The sequence below is a fragment of the Geotrypetes seraphini genome, chromosome 3 (genome assembly GCF_902459505.1).
Source record: "Geotrypetes seraphini chromosome 3, aGeoSer1.1, whole genome shotgun sequence".
Classification (NCBI taxonomy): Eukaryota; Metazoa; Chordata; class Amphibia; order Gymnophiona; family Dermophiidae; genus Geotrypetes; species Geotrypetes seraphini.
In genome coordinates, this window is record NC_047086.1 from 345,584,403 (window position 1) to 345,610,714 (window position 26,312).

A 26,312-nucleotide genomic window follows, 5' to 3' on the forward strand; every position below is an offset into this window, starting at 1 on the left:
CTCTAAAACCTGTTGTTTTTTTTTTTTTCAGACAGGCCTTTTCCAGGTTAATTCTTATTCTTTTGAGCCATGTGACTTCCAGCATTGTCTTGTGTTGTGTTGTCTTTTAATTGTCAGTTAAACGTTTTATGTTCTATTGTTGGGTTATTTGTAATGTTTTTACAAACATTTATTGTAACTTATGTCTCCCTCTGTTTCTGCTTTCTCCTCTTTTCTGCCTCGTTTCTTGTATTTTATTTCTATTTATTTATTTATTTTATTTTAACATTTCTATTCCGCTTTGAACCTAAGCGAATTACAGTAAAACCATGCATAAATCATTATATACATGTTTATATACTGTATTCTTGATTTACCAATAGATCAAATACATTTGGAATGGACTAATCTAATCTAATCTAATCTAAACCTTAAGTTTATATACCGCATCATCTCCATGAGAATGGAGCTCGACACGGTTTACAAGAACTTAAAATAGTGGGTAGAGAAGAAGAAAAAGGATTACCGTACATGAACTTATGTGTAGAAGGGGGGAGAGAAAGGGGGGGAAGGATAGAGCTACAATTTGCTGAAAAGCCAGGTTTTCAGTTGTTTGCGGAATAGCTGAAGGGAGCTCAGGTTCCGCAGCGGGGTGGTGAGGTCGTTCCAAAGACCTGTGATTTTGAAGAGAAGGGATTTTCCCAGTTTGCCTGAATAGTGGATGCCGCGTGGAGAGGGTAAGGCTAGTTTAAGCTAGAAATACAGTTCCAACTAGCTTTCCATCAAGTCAATAAAACAAAAAGATCATTAGAATCTAAAAAGGTAGGAAGTGTGAATTCTTGTTATTATAGGTATGTTAGCTATTGGACAATAATACGATGCAATAGTAGAGTCTAAATCTGGCCCTTTTAACAAAGGAGTTAAGATAATGTGGCCCATTTAACAGAGGATAAGACAATGTGGCTCATGTCATGTGAAAAATAAACATTCAGCAAAATTTGATTTTTTTAGTTTTGTTAACCATGAAATGGCTTTGAGAGGGATGTTATAAAAAAAATGTAAGATGGCAAAGGATCAAACAGACAGGTTTTTTGTCCAAATCTTGTCGCATAAAGATAACAACTGATTGCTAAACAACTCTCAACATATTTGGATAAATTTTCAATTCTACTTTCTTATCAATGTGAATTTCGCCCTAACTTTAGCACAGAAACCTTATTGATTTCTTTAGTCTCTAATATTCAAGGAATACTGTCTCGGAATCGTTGAGCAATATTACTACAATTTGATCTTTCAGCAGCCTTTGATGTGGTGCATCACGACATCTTGATACAATGTATTTTATAGTTTGCACTTCTTGTTTTGTATTATGGGAGTATGTATTGTTGATAGTGTATGTAATGTTTGATGTAATGTTATAGTACTGTGTGTAAGTTTGTAACCCGCCCTGGATAAGGGCAGGATATATATGACTACTTTAAGGAAACTTAAGTTAACAAGCTCTAAAACAATTTACACCTATACAGATGATATTTTCATCTTATTGGAGGTAGATCGAGCATTAACTAACTTAACATCTGATGTTAATTCATGTATTTCTAGATTCCAAGGCTGGGCTACCTCCATTCAGATGAAGCTTAATGCTGCAAAGACTAAATTATTGTGGCTTGGTCATAAACCGGATTTTATTCCTCCTTCAGTACCTCTGCTGTCTGGAGATCATTTGACGATTGAATTTTCCTCCAAAATACTGGGCTTTGTGCTTGATTCTTCACTTTCTTTACAAATTCAGGTCAACAATTTAGTTAAAAAAATGCTTTTTCAATCTTCATCTGTTGAGAAGGGTTCAACATTTCTTCTATCAACACCATTTTGCTACATTAGTGCAGGCGATATTAGCTCAGTTGGATTATTGCAACTCTTTATATACCTGTCTGAGCAAGGGTAACTTAAAAAGGTTGCAATTAGTCCAAAACATAGCAGCAAGATTAATTTTTGGAAAAAAGAAATTCGAACACGTTTCCCCTTTGTTGAAAGCACTCCATTGGTTACCAGTTCACTTCAGAATTAAATTCAAATGCGCTAGTATAATTTTTTAAAATTATACATGGGATCTTTTCACCATTGGTAGCTATTTAACTGAATTCCTTATGACCTACAAGATCAAATGATCAAACTCTCATTCCCTTCAGTTAAGCGTGTTAAAACCATAGGATATACTTCCCGATCTTTTGCATACATTTTTGTGACTATTTGGAATGTATTTTCTTATGAAATTAGATCTCTTGTCTCTCTTCATCTGTTTAGGAAATCCCTGAAAACATATCTTTTTCAACAAGCTTTAAATGAATATAAAACTAATCTTATTTAGCATTATTGTGATCAAATAGATTTGACTCCTCCTTTGTCCTATTGTTCTCCTTTTATAACAATAATGTAAATCGAATCGAGCCCCAATATTTTGGGATGATTCAATATATAAACTTAAGGATTGGATTGGATAACTGCCATTCAAACAAACTCAAGGCCCCACCTCCTTCAGGCTATACTTTAGTACCAAGTTCCTACACACTGTGTACGTGAAGCAGATTGTGTTAATGCTGAAATTAAGTTGAGTGCAGTTCTACATATATGGCTTTGGAGTTGGAGTCAGTGAAAATGTGCTGGTGCCGGTGCAAACTCCGACTCCTAATAGAGTTAAATTTTATGTCATGCAAATATTATAATGCTTAAATTTCTTATTTCAGATAATAATTTGATTAACCCATTTGTTTTAGGATATGTTTTACTTTTAGAATATGTTTTGATATCAAGTTATTTGATGATTGCAAAATGTAATATATTTTATGATATTTATATTAATGAAAGTGACACTTAGAGAATGACATGGGGACAAAGTTTGTCCCTATCCCACAAACTCCTATTATAGATATATAAATAAAGGAGTTGGAGTCGAAATGGAAATACCATAAATAGAGGAGTCAGAAGGTTTTGTGGTAGGTTATAGGGATAGGATTAGAGGCAGTTAGAAAATTAGTCAGGGGCACTGTTCAGGCAATTAGGCCTGATGGGACCTACCATCAGGTACCTGATGGGACCTACCATCAGGTACCTACCGCAGGTGCGGACCGCTGGGCAAGATGGACCTCTGGTCTGCCTCAGCGGAGGCAACTTCTTATGTTCTTCTTATGTTCTTATGACTTCTCAGCCTTGCTTTAAATCTAACCAGTGTTTCTGTAATAAGAAGTTTTCTTGGTACTGTTTTGTGTTGAATATCATATAGAAAATGTGTGAGACGTAAAAACCCTTAATTCTTGTTTTTGTGGTTGCAGATGAATTGTTTTGAGAGTTGAGAGAAGTGCAGATATGGGGACAGCATGATGTACTGCAAGAGAAGGAAGCAGATTAAAGCTAAAAGAAATCACATGATCCCCACAGAAATCCAGGTAAGATCCTTTATAGTAAGCAAGAATAGATAATGACAGATAAGGACTAGGTAGCCCATCCAGTCTGCCCAATTTGTTTGTTTATTTTAAAAGCTTATAGCCCACTCTTTCCAAGATTCAGTGCAGTTTACAACAAATGCATACAATCAAGATATCTAATATATTGCAAACAATGTACTAATGTAATGTAATGTAATTTATTTCTTATATACCGCTACATCCGTTAGGTTCTAAGCGGTTTGAAGAAAATATACATTAAGATTATAAATGAGAAGTAAGAAGGTACTTAAAAAATTCCCTTACTGTCCCGAAGGCTCACAATCTAACTAAAGTACCTGGAAATTAATAAAGAAGAGAAAATAAAGATGGTTGAAAAAAGAAAAATTCTATGTGAACTTATAGGATGGAAATTAAACTGACAGTGAAGAACTGTATGAAAAATACATATGGAATGCAGTTAGAGAGGGTAGGTTACAATCTATTTATGGTATTTGTTTAATTGGAAGGTGTTAAGGTGGGTAATTTGGGGGAAGGTTATCTGAAGGTAGGTGAATCTTCTGGAGGTAAAAGAGGAGGGGTTAAGATATTTGGATGAATTTTTTGAAAAGCAGGGTTTTGATTTCTTTTCTGAATGTTTTGAAGTTGTCTGATAAATAAATAAATAAATAAAATAAAATTCTAATATCTAAGGCCTCCTACCAAGCTGTGGTAAGCATAAGAACATAAGAAGTTGCCTCCGCTGGGTCAGACCAGAGGTCCATCGCACCCAGCAGTCCGCTCCCGCGGCGGCCCATCAGGCGCATGCTTATTGCAGTTTAAAAGGACTTACCTTGGGACATGTTTGGGCATCCAGTGGTAAGTCTGAGATCTGAAGCCACAAAAAATGCACTGAATTTTTTTTTTTTTTTAAATTCTAGAAGGTGCATATTGGGAGTAAGAAAGTGGGCTTTCATGCTCTGATCAGTTAGCGCAGCAACATGGCCATATGTTAATTACTGCAGGATTAACGTGAGCCCCTACTGCTTGGAAAAAAAGTGTTCACATGCTAATTTTTTTTAATGGCAACATTAGCACATGAAACAAAGAACATAAGAAATGCCTGCACCGGATCAGACCATGGGTCCATCTAGTCCGGCTATCCGCACACGCGGAGGCCCAGCTAGGTCTACCCTGGTGAATACCTTAGTTACTCAATGTGTCTTTCAAGAAGATATTTCAAGTTTTCAAGTTTCATTAGGATTTTATATACCGCCTATCAAGGTTATCTAAGCAGTTTTACAGTCAGGTACTCAAGCATTTTCCCAATCTGTCCCGGTGGGCTCACAATCTATCTAACGTACCTGGGGCTATGGAGGATTAAGTGACTTGCCCAGGATCACAAGGAGCAGTGCGGGGTTTGAACCCACAACCCCAGGGTGCTGAGGCTGTAGCTTCAACCACTGCGCCACACACTCCTCCATGCATCCAACTTGCCCTTAAATCCTGGCATGGTGGTTTCCTCCACAACCTCCTCCGGGAGAGCATTCCAGGCATCCACCACTCGCTGTGTGAAGCAGAACTTTCTGACGTTTGTCCTGACCCTGTCTCCCCACAGCTTCAGTCCATGACCTCTTGTCCGAGTCACCTTCGACAATGTGAAAAAAGGTGTTTCCTGTTCTATTTTGTCGAATCAGTATTTTAAAAGTCTCGATCAGATCCCCTCGCAGTCTCCTCTTCTCGAGGGTGAAAAGTCCCAGTTTTCTGAGGCGATCTTTGTAGCTCAAATTCTCCATACCTTTTACTAGCTTCGTCGCTCGCCTCTGCACCCTCTCCAGTATTATATCCTTCTTTAGATAGGGAGACCAATGTTGGACACAGTATTCCAAGTGTGGTCTCATCTTCGCTCTATATAACGGCATTATTACATCCTCAGATCTACTCATAATACCCTTCTTTATCATGCCCAACATCCTGTTTGCTTTTTTTGCCGCTGCTGCGCATTGAGCCGACGGCTTCAGGGTTCTGTCTATCATTACCCCCAGGTCCCTTTCTTGTTCGCTTTTGCCCAAAGTTGCATCAAATAAGGTATACTGGTGCTCCTTGTTTTTCCTGCCAAGGTGCATCACTTTGCAGTTTTCTATGTTAAACTTAATTTGCCACTTCTCTGTCCATTTCTCTAGTTGCCTCAAATCTTTCTGGAGTTCCTCGCAGTCCATCTGTGACTTGATTACCCGACTTAGTTTTGTGTCATCAGCAAACTTGATGATTTCACTGGTTGTTTCTTCTTCCAGGTCATTTATGAAAATATTGAACAAGATGGGCCCAAGAACCGAGTCCTGAGGCACTCCACTAGTTACTTTCTCCCAGTCCAAGAACTTTCCATTTATGCTCACCCTCTGCAGACAACATGTACAAAGTGCAGACTATGTTTATTATACCAAATATTAAATGCGGTCACTAATACCACCTTTTTACAAACCAAGGGACCCGACAAGGTCCATGTTTCGGAAAATACGCCTTCCTCAGGGGTCCATGGTTGATAAGGTATAACACAAAAGAGCAATTTAAATTGATAATGAATGGGCTATCCATTGCAAATGCATGCAGTGTCTCACGTCCGGCTCACCACATATTAGCTTTCCCATGTATTCACCATTATAGGACCATCAGGTTCCCCTGAAGAAGACTTTTTATCGAAACACGGACCGTGTTGGGTCCTGCATCCCTAGCGGACTAGGTCCTTTAAGGCTTTTATGTGGATTACTTTACTTTTATGTGGATGATTTTAGTGTACCTTTGGAACTTTGACATTTTCAAATAAAGTCCATTAAGGAACATTGTCATTCCACAGAGTTTCTTTTGGTTTCTTCTGGATTTTCCTCTCTGGATTTTTGGGGGTCATTTTTTTGGTTTTTGCTAGACTCTTGCCTATGCAATATACATATCATCTATTCTAATGTATACTTATGAAGGGAATTTTTTTTTAAATGAAGAAAAAATTGTGGACTCTTGTGGCACACTCAGAATCTCTAAAGCAGGGGTGTCCAACCTTTTGGCTTCCCTGGGCCGCATTGGCTGAAAAAAATGTTTCTTGGGCCGCACAAACGGGCAAACGCTGCAGCAAGACAGAGGAGGGAGCCGGCAAGATGGTAAACAAATAGGGGCAGCAGAGGAAAACACTGCATTGTCCTCGACCGGGGCCACACAAAATACTTCACTGGGCCACATGCGGCCCTTGGGCTGCAGGTTAGACACCTTGCTCTAAAGGGCACACCACTGTGCTGTGGCACACAGTTTGAGAGACACTTATATATACTATCAGGGGATGATTTCCCTCTTGACGTGGGAACGGAGGGATGTGCAGGACCTTTCTTCTCTTCCAGACCGGGTCTTTCAACGCACTTGGGAACCATTTTGGACAACTATGACCCCGCTGGCACATAGCCAACTGTTGAACCCCTGTATTCTGCTTTCTTTTGTTATACCTGATTTGCCTAATTTTGTATACTTTTCCTTGGATGAGACGTACTTGGAAGGAGGACCCTGGGGAGGGGGATTTTATTTTTTTTTGGGGGGGGGTTGTGTTGGGATGGGGGGATTTATTATCTGGGGGATGGGTTTTGTTCTCTGAAACACTGAGCTTGATTGTATTTGGTTTGCTGCTTGTTTGTTGGTTTAGTTGAGCTCAATAAAATATATTTGAATATATATACTATCAGGGATTCCAAATTCTTTTACAAGTAACAGTGCATTTACTATGGTTTGTAAGCAGTTACTAGACTTAGACTGTGTCCAGTGTCAGAATTCTCTTTTTTCTTAGAACTAGCACTATCAGCATGTAAGTAGCTTATGATTTTATTTACTGCTGTGAGTCGGGAACAATACAGTACCAAACATAAGAACCATCTCTCCATAAACCATACGTGTTGTATATCCTGTGGTTAACAACTTAAGGTATTTCTATGAAATACTATTATATTTTAAAAACAGATGAAGCATTCTATAGCAGTGCAGGACACAATATAATAACCATTAATTGCATTTAAGGTGACCTAGTTGCAAAGGTCCCTCCTTCGGATATCTGAAAGATTTAATTTCAAACACACAGGTATCATTGCAGCCATCCCAGCAGAGATTTCTCCTTTTACTTTACATATATTTTAATATGAATGAGATTTCTATAATCCAACCTTATTTAAGTCTGGACATTTTTATTTATTTTTCTCCTGCCTTATGTTATACTTTTATATTTCTTTCCTTTAAGACATTGCATTTCTCACCCTCTTCACTTACATATCAAGTCTACTGTCCTTTATATTCCCTGTAATTGTATTTTAGCTACTGTATTTTCATTATTTTTTTACTGTAAACCAGGTGGTATATCAAGATTTGAATAAACTTGAAAGAAAAATGGCATATACCTCCTTTCTATCCTGGAGCATATTGGGCTTGTGAGGGTTCTGGAAGGATTCTTACATTTATATTTAACTCACTCTTAATTCCGAATGTTTTCTTAAATAATCTTTAGATTGTTGGGACTTTTTGTGTTACATATGATCTTAGAGGTTTCCAATGGGGTGTTAAATGAAAAACAAACAAAAAACAAGTCTGACAAATCATATTTGTATGATAACTGCCCATGACTGCCCATGACTGAGGCAAACAGCGTGCAAGAATTTAAGAGCAAATGGGATGCCCATGTGGGATCCCTTAGAGAGTTAAGCCAAGGGAACCTGTCACCAGGAGTGGGATCCCTAGGATAGTAGGCTTGGGGGTGGGTCAGTAGAGTGGGCAGACCTGATGGGCTATGGCCCTTATCTGCCGTTTCTATGTTTCTATGCATGTGTTTTGAATTTTGACTAAAAAGACATGAGCTACTGAAGTCTTTCTTTTTTTTTTTTAAGATCTGTTACATTCCAACATACCTTTTTCTGAGCATGCTAGCAATACTTTAATAGATACCATCCTGAATATTGTTCATCCATTAACATGGAAGACTTGCACAAGAATGCTTGCACTGTTACCTTATCGGATGATCTGTTCATTCTGTGGGTGTTTTAGACAGTAGCTCCTTTCTCCGGATCATTTATGAATTTATTAAATAGCACAGGTTCCGGTACAGGTTGTTGGAGCACTGCAATTGTAAAATTGATCATTTAGTCTTATCCTCTTTTTTTTTTTTTTCTCCATCCACAGCAGGTAACAGTCCAGTGCACTCCTCTAAACAAAACAGAAACAGCAGCCTTGTACCTTAAGCAGGGCTGTAGTCTGCATTTTCTCAGCTCTTCCAGGTTTGGCCTTCCAAGCAGGATGCTCCCTCTTTTTAGAGGGGTTTGTGAGATTGATGAGGTGGTGAGATGGATGAGGTGTGATGAAGGACTGGAGGATCTAAGGCCCAAATTCTGAAAAGTTTAATGCTGTTGCTAAACTGTTTTCCTGACGGTTTAGCCTGCATGCATTTTGTGTTTGGTTTTTTTTTTCTTTTTGCGTTTTTTTCTGCACATGTGCCCATCGCTATCACCAGCAATGGGCACATGCAAATTTAGCAAATCTTCGCTACTCTCTGCCAACCTCATTTACATAAGTGTTTTTTGGAGAATGACTCGCATGTTTTAATTCGCTACCAGATCGGCTGTGATAACAGCCCATTGTTTTTTAATGTATTGTTTTAAGAATCTAGGCCTCAATGGTACAGAGGCATCATAATAGTCTTATTTAGCATTCCTTTTCTAATAATTCCTAACATCCTGTTTGCTTTTTGGGCTGTCACCACGCATTGGGTGGAAGGTTTTAGCATATTGTCTATAATGACATCTAGATTTTTTCCTTGGGTGCTGAGTTGACCCCTAAGGTGGACATTAGCATCTGGTAACTATGATTTGGATTATTCTTTCCAATGTGCATCACTGCATTTGTCCACATTAAAGTTCATCCGCCATTTGGATGCCTAGTCAATTAAGGATACCAGGTTTAAATCCCACTGCTGTTGCTTGTGATCTTGGGCAATTTACTTAAGTGCTTTTTTGTATATATTTAGGTTATGAGCCCTCTGGGGACAGGGCTCTACCTAGCATACCTGAATGTTACTACTAAAAAAAGTTAGCTAAATCCAAATAATTAAAAATATAAAACTATTGATTTGCATAAATGTGCACATACACTTCATAATCTAGCATTCTAATCAATTTACGCATGTAACTTGCACATAAATATTAATGTCCAGATTATAGAATTGCCCCGTTTGAAATCTCCCTTGATCCAACACCCAAATAAGTCCATCTGATTCATCCGAGACCAACATCTGAAATCCATTGAATTCCAGAAGCTGCACTATCTCCTATGTTTGTGTGATTACATAAATTTGTTTGCCGTGGAAGCCAGCCTAAACAGAGTTCCCAATTCCCTCCTTACTTTTTCTTTGGTGGAGATTACCACATTCAATCTTTTCTAATCCTCTGGGACCACTGCTAACTTCTAAGAAAAATAAAATGGGCCTTAAACAACTTGGGCCAGTCAGAGCCTCAAGCCCTTCCCCGGTGCATCCCAGGATGCACTGGGGAGGAGAAGGCCCGCCATTTGAAGAGGTGGGCCTGCTGGCCAGAAGGAGTAGGCATCACTCCGGCCAGCCATCATAAGTAAGGTAAAGGGGAGGGGGTGGGGTTGTCGGAGGCATGGGAGGTGTCAGGGGGATTGTGTGGGGGCAGGAGGGATTGAGCATCTCTCCCACTGCCGGGGGAGGGGGGTATGTTGCTTGGCAGTGAGAAAGAGTTGGCATCTCTCCCGCTGCAGGAGGAGAGGGCTAGTAGTGTTGGGTGATTGTGGCAGGAGAAAGTGGGCATCTCTCCTGCCGATTTGTTTTGTTTTGTTTTTTTGTAATTATCATAATTTTGATTTGCATGGGGGTTGGGGGAGTCTGAGCTGTCAAACCTTGCTTTCCTGTCAGTGCCTGAGCCAATTGGCACTCAGGCACTGATAAGAAACTAAAGCAAATTTGTTGGCAAATTTTGGCTGCGAATGTGGCACAATGAGGTTAGAGAATTGCTTGGAGTGCTCATTTTAATATTAATGACCTCGTTGTAGTACATTTGCATGGCAGTATCGGAGACTGCTAGAAAACTCAGAAAAGACCTCAGCAAGCCGTTTTGATAATCCACCACTAAAATACATTCACGCTTAGCAAGCATGCTAAAGGCAGATTTTAGTTTTGAGAATCTGCCCCTCAGTGAGGGAGAGGTCCCAGGAGAAAGTATAGGTCTTAGGTACACACAGTTTGGCTGAGGTAAGCCAAGCTTTGCTATAATGTGTGAGGTAAACTGTACAGAAATAAAAAAGTGTGTTGTTTTATACCAATGTGGTGATTTTTCTTTGTGCTGACCTCTTCTAGAAAGCCAGAACAGCCTGCACACCTGGTTGTCTGTCACAAGATATTTAAAGATTTACTTACACAGAGGCTTTGTTTACCCATCTCTGGCAATTCTAGATTAAACCCTCTTCAGGAGGTTAGTCTGTTGTAGAAGACAGTTTGCCCCTTCTTTGATAGGTGGATTCCATCTTTTTTAAGCAGCCTTTAGAAAATAAGCCTAGAACTGAGTGAGAGAAAAGTTAAGAACCAGGAAGTCAGGGAGAAATATGTGGGGGGAAAGGGCTATAAACTTTTCTCTCCTCTCTTTTTGGAACTCTCCTAAAATCCCAGAACCCCTATGCTATTTTTGTTTTTCTCCTTCCATCTATTCTGCATTATCTTCCCCAGTCTAAAAGGCTTTGACAAGACCATGTCAACCTACATCTTCTGTTCTCAATATGAAAGCCTCCCAGCACCACTAAACTATAGTGCATACCAGCATAGATTGCGACACTTTTGGAGCAGCTCAAGAGTCATTGTGTGATCAACTATTTTTTCCTACAGCAGAAGAAGCAAATCTGTGGCAAAACTATTTAAAATTCAGTATGTATCTAAAGAGAGAAACTTAAAATACAGATTACAACTAGCACCTCGATTCCGTCAAGTCCAGCTTTCTCATTCTTTAGTAGTAGTCAAATCAGCAAAGAATTTTCTAATACGCCACCTGATTAAAAAAGAAAATAAATTGTAGGTCGTTGGACCATTTAGGGAATAACAAAGGTGTTCCAAGGTAGGTTGCATTCCAGCAGATAACATCATATCAGCTCTATATGCTTAAAGCATTTATAAACATAGATAAGAGGTTTGGCAGAACAATCAAATATATCAGTATAACCACTTATGCCTCTTCTGTGAATCACACCAGTGCCATAAAGTGCACAAAAAGAGGACAGAAAAGGTCCTCATATATTAAGCCACCTTGTAAAATATTAATAGGCTTTTAACATTTTCAATTACAGTTTATAAATACAGTGGTGCCTCGCACAGCGAACGCCTCGCACAGCGAACACTGCGCACAACAAACTTTATGTCTTGATTCGTACAACGGACTTCGTTTCACACAACGAAGTCCGGGGTTCCTGCGGGGTTGGATCGCAGCGGGGTTGGTCGAGCCGCGAGGGTAGTCTCCTTCTCCTTACCTGCCCTGTTGCAGCACACAGCCGAACGGAAATCTTCCCGATGTCAGCGCTGACGTCGGAGGGAGGGCTTAAGCAAAGCCCTCCCTTCCTCCGACGTCAGCGCTGACATCAGGAAGACTTCCGTTCGGCTGTGTGCGGCTGCGGCAGGGCAGGTAGGAAGAAGGCAATGGCGAACGAAAGAGGGGGGAGGGGGCGGTCCGCCCCGAAGAATGTGCACAGCTGGTCAGGTCCCCCGATCGACCGACAACAGGCCCGGCCGACAAACCTCCCTGCCCTGTAGCTGCGAATCTAAATTACCTCTTACAGCAGCTTCAATAATCCAGCTGCTGTAAGAAGGTAATTTAGATTCGCGGCTACAGGACAGGGAGATTTGTCCGACCGGGCCTGTTCTGTTGTCGGTCGGGTGCAAAAGCGCCACAAAGGTGGAGGCAGGGAGGGAGGAAAGGTGGAGTGGAGAAGAAAAGACGCTTAAGGGGGGAGAAGGCCGCTGAAAGCACATGTTGGAGCAGGGGATGAGAGGGAGGGAGAGAAGGGGAAATATTGGACAAGGGCAGAAGGGATGCTAAATCATAGGGTGACAGGCAGAGAGAACAACAGGAAAAAGAGTGGAAGCAATCTTGAACCCTGAGGGTGAGGGCAGAGAGAGGTGGTGAGATGATTGATCATGGGGAGAGGGACAAAAGGGAATAGAGATGGGATAGGAAGATAGTGGAAGTAAAAGGATAGGGAGATGTATGTTTTTAGATGTATCTAAATAAAAATAATAACAAAAAATTTATCTTTTTTATGTCATCTTAGCATATTTTATGCTGCAGAACGAATTATTTTTTTTTACATGTATTCCTATGGGAAAACGCGTTTCACATAACGAACGTTTCACATAACAAACTTGCTCCTGGAACCAATTAAGTTCGTTGTGTGAGGCACCACTGTAATACTTCAAAGTATTTAATTCTTATAGGGGTCCTTTTACTAAGGCGAGCTGGCTGTTTTAGTGTGTGCTAAATGCTAACGTGTCCATAGAATATAACACGTCCATAGAATATAACACGCGTTAGCATTTAGCACATGCTAAAATGGCTAGTGTTGCCTTAGTAAAAGGACCCTATAATGTGATGTTTTACTTATGCGTCTGCATATTTTGGTTGATTGTCTGCTAGTCTATTGTTGTTATGGCCTTCGTTCATCATTCTATTTATGATTGCAAACTGCCTCGACTTGCATTGCAAATGAGGTGGCTTAGCAAGGTGTGACTTAAAACCATGGAAAGCAGCAATTAAGTTGACCCCCCCCTGATGTAGCACCTGATATGAAACAATCATTTACATAGAAACATAGAAAAAGACGGCAGATAAGGGCCGCGGCCCATCCAGTCTGCCCACCCTAATGACCCTCCCCTATTTAGCTCCGTCACGTGGGATCTCTGCACAGAGCTAAATAGGGGAGGGTCATTAGGGTGGGCAGACTGGATGGGCCGCGGCCCTTATCTGCCGTCTTTTTCTATGTTTCTATGTAAATGATTGTTTCATATCAGGTGCTACATCAGGAGGGGTCAACTTAATTGCTGCTTTCCATGGTTTTAAGTCACACAAAGTGGCAATGCTTACATACCCAAATCAGGGCTGTTTGACTGGATAAGTATAACAAAGTTTGTGTAAAATGCTGGGAACAGCCCAAAGCAAAGCAGTGTATAGTAGAAACAAAATTGTGCATTCTTCAAACAAAACGTGATTCTTTAAAAAGTGACCAAAATATGTATATAAAAATGCATCAAGTAAATATATTTTTAGCATTTCTCAATAAATGCACATAGGAAATATAACTAAGAAAATACAAGTAAATTTGTTCCAACAGAAAAACACATATGCAATTTTAACTGGCTAAAACAAATTTGTATTTTTGGTTGCATTTTTTATGTATGTTGCTTGAGCACACATGCTAAAATATATTTACTTGAGGCACATTTTTGCATATTTTTGGGCACTTTTCTTTTAATGAGACTATTTTATTTGAATGCGCCCCTTGTCCTCCTTCTCGCTTGCCTCCTTCCCACAGGTGTTACCTCCTCTGGCTGGCTCCCTCCTCCCTGCCTTACTTCTCTTTAAGCTACAGCCCATAGCTGACCCAGAAGCCTTCCCAGCAGAGAGGGCCCGTGGGCAGTGGCGTACCAAGGGGGGGGCGGTCCGCCCCGGGTGCCAAGCCCTGAGGGGGTGCTCCCAGTCCGGTCCGGTTCTCCCCCCCCCCCCTGCGCTGGGTGTCGCATCTGGAAACAGCCTGCAGCAAGATCGCGCGATGCCAGCGATCTTTGCCTGCTTCGGCTGTTTCCTCTGCCACGGTCCCGCCCCTCCTCTGACGTCAGGCTGTTTCCCCAGGGAAATGAAGCGGGGAGGCCGGGGGAATGAGCAGTGCTTGGTGGTGGTGGGGCCGAGCGGTCCTTCGAGGTAGTGGGGGGGGCAGGCAGACCTTGTGGAGGGGGGAGACAGGCCTTCAATGGGGACAGGCAGGCCTTCGGGGGGGGGTGACAGGCCGTCGGGGGGGGGGGGTGCAGGCCGTCGGGGGTGTGTGTGCAGGCCGTCGGGGGGGGGGGGGGGGGTGTGCAGGCCTTCTTGGGGGGACAGGCCTTCAAGGGAGGGCACAGGCCTTCAAGGGGGGGACAGGCCTTCGAGGGGGTGTAGGCCTTTGGGGGAGGGTGCAGGCCTTCGGGGGGTGCAGGCCTTCAGGGGGGGGCAGGCCTTCGAGGGGAACAGGCAGGCCTTCAGGGGGGGCAGGCCTTCGAGGGGGGTGTAGGCCTTTGGGTGGGTGCAGGCCTTCGGGGGGTGCAGGCCTTCAAGGGGGGGGGGGAAAGGCCTTCAGGGGGAGCAGGCCTTCAAGGGGGGGTGTAGGCCTTCGAGGGGGGTGTAGGCCTTCGGGGGAGGGTGCAGGCCTTCGGGGGGGTGCAGGCCTTCAGGGGGGGCAGGCCTTCGAGGGGAACAGGCAGGCCTTCAAGGGGGGGACAGGCCTTCAGGGGTGGGATGCAGACCTTTAAGGGGGGGACAGGCCTTCAGGGGAGGGGGGACCCTGGTGTAGAAGTACACGGGGGGAGGGGTTCAAAGAGACGTGCATATGCCGGACTTTGGATGGGAAGAAATAATGGGTCTGTAAATTCCCTGATCTCCCTTGGAACCCTTTTTAAAAATTAGTGTAACATTGGCCACCCTCCACTCTTCAGGTACCATAGACCAGTGTTTTTCAACCTTTTTTGGGCAAAGGCACACTTGTTTCATGAAAAAAATCACGAGGCACACCACCATTAGAAAATGTTAAAAAATTTAACTCTGTGCCTATATTGACTATATATAAAGTAATTCTCTTGAATAGGAATCAAATAAACACAAAGAAAGTATTTTATAATTACTTTATTATGAAATATTAAGTAAACAGAATAGTGAAAAATTATAAAATACTTTATTCAGTGCGAAACCTGGGCCTGTTTGGCTGAACACAAAGCTGATATTCTGGCTGGAATCGAAGAAAGACACACACGTAGCTCTTCGTCAACAGCCGTTCCCTTCACCGCCCCGTCACCGTCACCGCCATCCCTTTCACCGCCCCGTCACCGCCACTGCCATCCCATTCACCGCCCCGTCACCGTCCCCGCTGCATCCATATAAGCCTTAGTACTGTAATATTTAGCTTATTCCTTTCTTATAAATCAAAGTTCCTGCTGCTGAACTAGAGAAAGAGATGTTCAGCTGGCAGGGCTTTGTTTATAAATTTTTATCAACACAACTAATATACTATTTTATCCTAAAGCAAAAAATAAATAAATAAATATAATTTTTTTTTCTACCTTTGTTGTCTGGTTTCTGCTTTCCACATCTTCTCATTCAATTCCTTCCATCCACTGTGTGTCTTCTCTCTCCGTCTTCCATTTGCTGTTACTGTGCCTCTCCCTTCACCCCCCCCCCCCAATTGGTCTAGCACCCATCTTCTTCCCTCCGCTCCCCCATAGTCTGGCATCTGTCTTCTTCCCACTCTGTCTTCCACATTTCCCTTCGGGGTCTGTTCCTCTCCACCCTCCTTCAATGTCTGTCCTATTCCTTTCCACCACCACCCTTCCCTCCCTCCTTTACCATCTGTTCCTTTCTACTACCCTTCAGCTCCTCTCACGTGGCTTATCTATCTACCTTCCTCCCTCTTATTTTCATGGCACGTTACAATGTAATTTGTGCAAGCCACTGGAGCCTGCGAGCTCGGTCCCTGTCCCATCCCCACAAACCATCTCGCTTCTGTGCTCCTATTTTCTCCATTTCTAATATCTCCCCTATGTATCTGTCATTGCCCCCCCCTGTGTCCATATACCATCCCCATGGCATGTCCCCTTTATGTCTCTGTCCCTATGCCCCATGCACATAATTTCCCCTCTTTCTGTTACCTTCCTGTGTCCAGATTTCCCCTATCTTCCTCTTCCATACCAGTGTGTCTCTTCTTTTCAACCCCATCTAGCTTTTTTCCCTCTTTCTTCCCCCCCCCCCTGCTTCTGGCTCACCTGCCTGTCCTTCCCTTTCTTTCCTGCTGTGGGTTTTTCTTTCCGTCTTCATCCCCATGGCCCAGAATCCTTTTCCCTTTCACTCCCTCCTTCCAATTTGAGCCGGGAACACGAGCGATCGCACGGTCCCCGCAGCCACCACTCGCCTGCCCAATCGATCCTACTGTTTAGCCAGCTCTCTCCCTTCGCCTCACCTTAGTTTGTAGGTTTTGTTTTTCGGCGACATGCACGCTTTCCCAAAGAGCCGCGCATGCGCGGCTGCTCAGTGTTCAATCTTCTGCTCTGCTGCAACTTCCTGTTTCCGGTTGCGTCAGAGCAGAAGATCAAAACTGAACAGCAGCGGGGACCGGGGGAGTCTCATGGGAGCGCGTGCGGGACCCGGCCTGAGGCCTAATCAGTGTCTGCACCGTACGGCACACCAGGCAACATCTCGCGGCACACTACTGCCATAGACAATTTTAGCAACAGGCTACATACAGATCACTAAGAGCAGGTCAGCAATTTCATGTTTAGAGTTCTTTTAGTACCCTGGGATGTATACCATCTGGTCCAGGTGATTTATCACTTTTTAACTTGTCAGTTTAACTTAGTACATCTTCCAGGTTCACCAAGATGTATTTTAGTTCCTCTACATCATCACCCTTGAAAACCATTAATGGTCAGGTAGATCTCTTACATCTTTTTCCTTAAAGACCAAAGCCGTTTATAGAATATGTCCCTCAGGGAGAACAAAGCTATAACAAAGAAACTAAATTCATTCCTTGCTTTAGTCTTACTGAAGAAGATGTAAGGGAAATACCCATGCAAGATATGGTATTTAATGGTGGTGATTCAGAAGAACTGAAATAAATCTTGTGGTCCTGGAAGGTGTAATAGGTTAAACTTAGTAACTACAGAAAAGCAAATCAACTGGATCAGAATACTTAAAGAACTAAAAAAGAAATTTCAGATTTATTATTAGTAATTTGAAACTATAACAACAATAGCCTTTGGTATCTGAGATTTGGAACATGGTCAATGTAACACCAATTTAAAAAAAAAAAAAAAAAAGGTTCTAAGAGTGATTGAGGAATATACAAATCAGTAAGCCTGATGTCTATGCTGGGTAAAATGGTTGTACAAAGTATCATGAAGAGCAAAAGGAATTGGCATTCAAAGATAGTTATTCAGGTTGGGGCATATCCTATCTGGATACGTGCCAGTGAATATTTCTACTGACTACCTTAACACTATCCAGATTATGCCAGAGCAGTGTATGGATTAGGGCTGTATTGATTATTCATATTCGAAGTGATTCAGCCCCGGATAGTGCCCTGAATATATTATTTGTATCTGGCTGAATAGTGATATAAATTTGAATATGAATAATCCAGGGCTCTACACACTTCCTCCTGCCATACCTTGCAAAACTCCTTTTTATTCCTCCCCACTCACGTGTTCAACCACAGCCACAAGGATTGCCTGTTCAGCCCAGCCTCTTTATTGAAAAAAGTCTGGCAGAATCAGTGACAATTGGGGGAAACCCACCTCCAAGGACTGAAAACCTTGCAGGCAGCAAAGCCAGCCCCTGCAGTGATGTCAGTAGCAGTTCCGCTGTCTGATTGGACTCAGGAATTGAGAGCCAGCCTCCACAGTGATGTCAGCAACAGTCTCATTGTCTGATTGGGTACAGGAGTTGAGAGCTGGGACTGGGCAAGTGCAGCAGGGTAAGCCTCACTTTGGAAGCTGGAGCAGCTTTTAAGTTCAGAGAGAGCAGACAAAGCCACTGCAGCAGTTTTAATGTTAAAAAAAATAAAAACTGTGTGCAGCATGATTATGGTTGAGCAGGTGAAAGGGAGGCACTAAAGGGGTGGTCAAGAAACAGGGGAGCTGCATGTTTGGGAGGGTGGGCAAGGGGTTTATGAGATGCAATGGCATCTGCATTCTGACATCAAAGCATTTTGGTTTCAATTCTGAATTGTGCTGCTGTTTAAAAAATACTACAGTACTGCTTTTCCATTGCAACAAAACTTAAAGCACTATTGTACCTTGTAATGGACCTTGAGCTACTGCTGCAAAGGCATGAGCTAAATCCAAATTCTGTCTCTCCCTCTCTCCAGGCAGCAAAAGCTTAGCACACAGGTCACCAATCAGAAGGTCAATTATGATTTTACTTCCTGTTACTTTGTTGACCGGAGATCTGGCGGTGATTGCTAAGCTGCTTTACCGCAATGGATAAAAGAAATCTGGTCTGGAAATACTTTACAATTATGAAGATCTGAGCAAAGCAATCTGCAGCATGCCATGGCAATAATTCTGCATGATGTTGGTCAGTTTAAAAATATCACGATCTCCACTTTAAACAATCACTTAAAGCACCAACATCCTATGTTGGTGACGCACAATGGTACACACACATCCAAAGTCAAAGTCAGGAAAAATGAAGACCAACAAAACGTAAGAGATTTCATTATAAACAAAAAACACTGTATGGAAATAGCTCGGATGCCCAAAAGATTCGTGGAGCTATTGGTGACACGATAGTCGCAGATAACCAGTCTTTCTCTATTGTTGAGGACGTTGGCTCCCAGAAGTTAGTAGCAGCTTTAGAGCTAAATATAAACTGCCATCAAGGAAGTATTTTTCAGAAAAGGTCATCTCGTTATTGTATGAATGGATCAAAGATAACATTCAAGCAAACAAAATATCTCTCACAACTGATTGTTGGAAATCAGAAAACACAACTGAATTATTTATAACAGTGGTTCCTAATCCTGTCCTGGAGGACCACCAGGCTAATCGGGTTTTCAGGCTATCCCTAATGAATATGCATGAGAGAGATTTGCATATAATGGAAGTGAGAGACATGCAAATCTGCGCCATGCATATTCATTAGGGCTATCCTGTAAACCAGATTGGCCTGGTGGTCCTCCAGGACAGGGTTGGGAACCACTGATTTATAAGTCTTACTGCTTGCTGGATTAGCAATGATTTTCAGCAAAAGTTTGCTGTCTTGCATTGTGAGTATTTTCACGGTAGTCACATGGAGTTTGTCTAACACAGAGGCAGGCAATTCCGGTCCTCGAGAGCCGGAGCCAGGTCAGGTTTTCAGGATATCCACAATAAATATGCATGAGATAGATTTGCATTTCAAGGAGGCAGTGCATGCAGATCCATCTCATACATATTCATGGTGGAGATGCAGAAAACCTGACCTGGCTCCAGCTCTCGAGGACCGGGATTGCCTACCCCCTGGTCTAGCAGACCAGGGTCTGTTGGAAATGCTCACAAAGTGGAATATTTAAAAAGGCTGAGTCTATGCTGTCTTACAAGACAATGAGGCCAACATAACTAAAGCTCTGAAAGATGCCGGGGTCCATGGACTTGGTTTTGCTCATACACACCAATTATGTATTCATGATTCCTTATTCTCACAGCCTTCTGTTGTGTCATTAATTCACACATCCAGAAACTAGTTGGACACTTAAAAACATTCTTCCAGTGCCATATCTTGTCTACATGCCGTTCAGCTTGAATTGGGACTGCCTCAGCTTCAGCTGCTAGCTGATGTGACTACATGGAATTCAACATTTTATATGTTGGAAAGTTTGCTTGAACCAAGAAAGGGCTGTACTCTTTGCACTTCTGAAGCAGATGACATCAAAGGACTAAATGTTGCAGCAGAGGAGTGCGATATCTCTATGGAAGCTGTTGAAATAACTAACTTGTGAAGTAAGCAAGTCATTTACCTTTTCTGTAGTTTTTCCATCTGTAAAGTCTTTGCTCCTATACCTGAATAACTTGTCTGAGGATGGAATAAAGAAAATGCTGTCGGCAACAGTGAAATCTGTGAATGATCGCTTTTTACATCTTTTTGAAGATGACATTCTTATTGTTGCAAAAATCCAAATCAATAAAAGGATGTCCAAAAAATCAATAACCAAAAAAACACCCTCAAAAGCTCAGGTCTTATTGTTGCTACATGTAGTGACCCAATTAAATTACAGAGAGTAACTGATGACCAATGGAGACAAAATTGAGATTTTCTCACCTATTCATGAAGTTGTCGCTGAAAATTCTTCCAAATCACCACATGTGTCAGATAAGCAGGATAACCAGGGTTTGTCTTAAGATAAAGTTGCCGTTTAAATTTATACTAGAGAAAACAAAGAGCCTTCAAGTTTTTCACACTTAGTTTGGTTGGCTTGTTTTCATAGTACCTGTATGTTACTTTGCCTTTATGTTGTTGAAAATCATTTTTGAAAGCTGACATTTTCAAAAAATGCAGAATAGAAAACGTTTTCTATCTTTTGCTGTCTGAGCAGTTTATTTTTCCATTCACTTAGGGCCCAGAGCCTCTTTTTCTGCTTTTCTTTGTTTATTCATAATTATCTTCCCAGGATCACCTGTCCATTTTACATTTTGTCCCTATCTGTCCGTTATCTATCCCTCCCATCTCTATCCTGGTCTTCTCCCCTCTGTGTCCCTCTCCATTCCCCTGCATCCATCATCCTTCTGTCAGAATCATCCCTTTTCAATCAATGTCTCTGTGACTAACAGCCCTTCTATGCCACTGTCTCAATGCTCTCTCCCCATCAAGCATTCTTCTCCATGTGTGTCCCCCTCAGTGCCCAGCATTTCTTCAGTGTCTCTGTCTCTATGCTCAGTCTCCATCTGGGATCTCGTCTCTTTCTGTGCCTCTCTGTGTATAGGATCTTCCACCTCTGAGTCAGCCTCTCTCCCCTACCCCCGCAAAGTCCACATTTCTCACTCACCCTCCCCTATCTCCTCCCAAACTAGAATCTCTCTCTCTCCCCAACATAAGAACATAAGCATCGCCTCTGCCGAGTCAGACCATAGGTCCATCGTGCCCAGCAGTCTGCTCCCGCGGCGGCCCCCCAGGTCAGTGACCTGTAAGTGATCCTTTACTTAAGACATTGTATTCTATATAGTACCCTTCTAACTATACCCCTCAATCCCCTTTTCCTTCAGGAACTTGTTGTCCAACCCCTTTTTGAAACCCAAAATCGTACTCTGCTCTACCACCTCCTCCGGAAGCGCATTCCAGGTATCCACCACCTTCTGAGTGAAGAAGAACTTCCTAGCATTTGTTCTGAATCTGTCTCCCTTCAATTTTCTTGCGTGCCCTCTTGTTTTTGTTTCCCCCGCCAGTCTGAAGAATCTGCCCCTCTGGCGGGGGAAACAAAAACAAGAGGGCACTCAAGAAAATTGAAGGGAGACAGATTCAGAACAAATGCTAAGAAGTTCTTCTTCACTCAGAGGGTGGTGGATACCTGGAATGCGCTTCCGGAGGAGGTGGTAGAGCAGAGTACAATTTTGGGTTTCCCCTTATCTCCCTGCGCCAGCATTTTTCTTCCCAGCCAGCATCTCACCTTCTTTCACTCCTGCCTCCCCTCGGCCAGGATTTCTTTCACCCCTGTCCCCCCCTCCCGCCAGCACTTCTCATTACTGTCCCCCCCAGCCAGCACCTCTATCACCACTGTCCTCCCCCAACTATCACCTCTGTTACCACTGTCCTGCCCCCCCCCCAGTCTGCATCTTTCTTATTTATTTAATTCATTTTCTATCTTGTGGTCTCCAAAGAACTCAGAACGGGTTACTGGTTAAACTTACATAATATACAGTTAACAGGTTACGATTTGTACTGGATTTTCCATAATTTCAGTGAAAGTTTGATACAAGTTTTTATCCTAACTTGACATGTGCTAGAAGTCTAATACTAATATACATAATATACAGTTTACAGGTTGCCATAATTATTCTTACAGTGCAAGTTTTCCAGTACAAGTTTTATCCTAACGTGACACACATGGATAGTTTAGAGGTTACAAGATTCTTCAGTACAAGTTATCCTTATGTGACACATACTGGGATCTGGTACCAAAATACATTCTTTGTAACCCATTGGTCAAGGGAAAAAGGGAATTAGGTGAAGAGGAGTGTTGTTATTGCTCTCTTAAAGTTGAGGAGTCCTTCAAGGGTTGTCTGTGGGGCAGTCGATTCCAGTGGCTCGGTATGAAGTGGGAGTAGGAATGTTGTTTGGTGGTTTGCAGTTGAAGGGCATGTCCAGGGGGCGTTTTGAGGCTTATTTCATTCTGGGAGTGGAGGGACCTGTTAAGCACGTACAGAGGAAGCTTAGCTGTCATGTAGCACGGTGCCATGTCATGCAAGGATTTGAATGCTAGCATCAGGCCTTTGAAGACACAACATTTGGCTTCGGGCAGCCAGTGAGCTGATGCTAGAACCTGGGAGACAGGGTTGTGGGCACGGAGGTTTTTTAGAAGCCTGATCACCATGTTTTGTACACACTGGTGATGCCTTACGTTCTTTGTCATGAGACCACCACTGTCCTCCCCCCCCCCAGCAGCACCTTTCTCACCACTGTCCTCCCCCCAGTGCCATAACCTTTCTCACCCCTATCCTTCCCAGCCAGCACTTATAAGTCTCTCCCCATTGTCCACAATCCAGCAGTACCTCTGTGACACCAATACCTGAGGCAGCCTGCTGCTGGCTCTACAGATTTCCCTCTACTGTGGTCCCGCCTGAAGAAAGAGGAAGTGACATCATCAAGGGCAGGAACGCGGTAAAGGGAAGTGTGCAGAGCCTCTTAAAGTGTGCAAGGCTCCTAAAGATGCTGCTGGCGGCGATTCGCCATTCTGGCAAAGAGAGGGAGTAATTCTGTGCAGAACACAGGTATTTCTGCGTGCCTGGGGAATTCACAAATTCTACGGTGCGCAGTTGTTCAGAATTTCACCAGGAATGTTTTATGTATGGTTCACCAGAGGGTGATCATAAGTATTTACAATGATATAGTTACATTGCATACTTTGATTAAATTCTGTACTTTGTTATAATATTGTACATTGCTTAGCAGGTAATAAATCTGATTTAATAATACTAGCACTTGCATGCTTATGTTCACATATACTCTTATAAATGCTAGCAGGGCACCTAAGGTGCTGTTCTGCAAATACCTGCTAAACTTGTATAGTGTGTATTTGCAAGGGCGAGCATACATAGAGGTAGGATATGGATGAGACATAGGCAGGGCTAATTTTTGTTTCCTGATGTTAAAAAACATGTTGACTATTTTCCATCTATTGCTCTACACTTCTCCCTCCGTATTCGCGGTTTCGATTATTCACGGTTTTTAGCTTGCTGGCTCCTCCCCCCAAATTACAACAGCTTGCATAGAGAAATCGCTGATTCCAAGCGTTTAGAGAAAATCGCTGATTCCCAGCACTTTCTCTTTAAAGATGCTTTTAACTGCTAATTTTTTTTAGAACTCCATCACTATTTTAATTAATTTTTTACCAGATTATTAGCGCTGTCTTTCCCCTCCTATCGTTTTTCCCTTACTCGTCTCCTTTACTATCAAAATATTGTATTTCTTCCCTCATTTTCCCTTAGGCTCTTTTTTGTTTGTTGGTTGGCCTACGTTAATGAGGTTGTCTCCCTGTAATGAGAAATGTTTTTAAACTTGTTCATCGCTTTGTATTATGATTAAGCGATCCATCAAATTTTATTAAAACTTGAAACTTAACCTTTTTTTGCCTCTCCTTCAGCAACAGACCAGGTCTCCCACCATGTTAATCGCGGTTTCACTATATTCACGATGGTTTTTAATGGAAAACAGCAAATAACATATGAAAAAGTTATTCGCGGTTTTTCTGTATCTGTGGTTCTGTTAATCCCCTATAACAGTGAATACGGAGGGAGAAGTGTATTTCCTGTTTTAATTAACTCAGTTTTGAATTGTATTAATCTTGATTTATAAAATGATTTAATAGTAAATTTAAAAAAAAAAAAAAGCTTTATATAAGGGCTGATTGTGTGACATAGGTCAGCCCTATGGACCGCCTCCCTTTAGGGTCCAGTTAACTTACAGCTCTCAAATAATGATTGTCAGTTTATTTCGGCCCCTTTTACTATACTCTGCAACCGAGTACCACATGGCAAATGCTGCAACACCCATTCAATTCCTGTGGGTTTTGGAGCATTTACCACACTGGCCTGCACTTTCGGGCTTTGTAAAAGGGGGCTTTAGGATTATTGGTTTCAAAGGTTGGCCAGTTTTTTTTTTTTGTTTTTTTTGGGGGGGGGTAGAGGGTATATACTTGGTGTAAGCATGGAAATTTCACGGCTGGCTGCCACAAAACATACCCCCACCAATAACTACTCTTCCTTAGATATACTAGCAGGCTTATAATGCAATAAACAGGTTTTCAGATCCTGTGCTAATTTTATGTTGGGAGATCATTATTAATGTATTCTAGATACCTATTCTTGTTTATTTGTGGAATAGGGCACACCCACTACATGGATCCAGCCTCCTACTTTCTCACAATTTCACTAGTACTCACTCTGGACTCCAGGATACATTTTTTTCCTGTTTCTCTGGTTTGCTAATGTCCTTAAGGGGTTCAGCTGGTTTGGTGGTTAGGAATTAGAGAATGACACGGTGACAAAATTCATCACTGTTCCCGTCCCCGCGGATAACCGCGGGAAACCATCTTCATGTCATTCTTTAAGGAGAGAGGGAAGAATCAGAGTATAATTGTGCAAAACCACTGACCCGCAAGCTTTGCTTTGAAGAATGCTGGTGTAGAAGGACCGAGGTTGAAAGACACTACAGAATGACAGTCTCTGGTATCCAGAGCAGATATCGTGATGTCATAATGCCTCATTCCACCAGTGCCTAAGAGCCAATCATATCAGTGATGTCACAATGGCTTCATTATCCTTGGCTCACATAAGAATCAGAGTATGAATGGCCACAACCACTGACCCTCAAGCTTTGCGTTGAACAATGCTGGTGTAGAAGGACCGAGGTTGAAATAGACACTAGAAAATGACATGGGATTATTTCCCGCGGTTATCCGCGGGGACGGGAACGGTGATGAATTTTGTCACCTTGTCATTCTCTATTAGGAATCTCATCCTGATCTCTGGGATTGTCTGGTTCAAATTTCTGTCAGGGTTCTTTCCCCCGACATAAGTAAATCATTGCAAATATAGACTGGGAGCTCTGCTACTGTCCATTCCAAAGGATGTCATAAAGTTGAGGTTATTCTTATTTGTTTGGTTGATAAGATGGAAAATATGCTGTCATAGCTCAGATATAGTAGAAAATTATTATTCTTTTATATTTAATATCACAGCCTGAAGAAGTTCTTAAGTATAAAGGAAATCCTGAGACGAGCTGTCACCTTTCGTGAAACTACATTGGCTAAATACAGCAGAGTGTGAGCATGGAAGGCTTCACAGTCCGTAAGTACACAAATTCTTCTTTAATTTAGATACCTTTAAATTGTTGTTTTAAAACTTGAACTGGGATGTACATCAGGTAACTGGATGATGCAGAGGTAATTTGACTATTTTTTCCAGTATTGGGGAGTTTATATGAAGAGGTAACAAAATGTGTTGAGAAAAATGTTCCTAAATTTTAGATTGTGTGCAAGTTGGGGTCCACTCCATCCTCTGGCAATAAGTACAAGCATTGAGCTCTTACAGTTGGTAAGAGCACTTCCGATGACATGCTCAAAATATCCAAAAAGACTCGAATACTGTGAAAAACCAACTGTAATAAATAACACTTCCACAATGGTCAGATGCACACTGTCTGATGGTGTATTGAAAATCAAAGTGCAGATTGAGAAGTCAGTTCTCAACGGAGGAAAAAGCCTCGGACAAGGGCCCTCCCACCTCCACAATGGTGGAATAGCGGTGGTAGGGTGTTCACCTCACCGGCTAAAAAACCTCCTTTAATTAAAAAGACACTGCACTGCTTTAAAGTGTAATCAAAAATGAATATACTGTATGATAGATGAAAATATTCA

At 42.1% G+C, this 26,312-nt stretch overlaps 1 protein-coding gene across 1 annotated transcript in view; it reads left to right on the plus strand.

Moving 5' to 3' along the window:
• Positions 1–26,312, plus strand: part of TRERF1 (transcriptional regulating factor 1) — a 274,217-nt gene that overhangs the window by 105,620 nt on the left and 142,285 nt on the right. The window contains 2 exon segments of the mRNA XM_033937927.1: positions 3,312–3,425; positions 25,635–25,743. The gene's annotated coding sequence lies outside the window, so the exon portion shown is untranslated.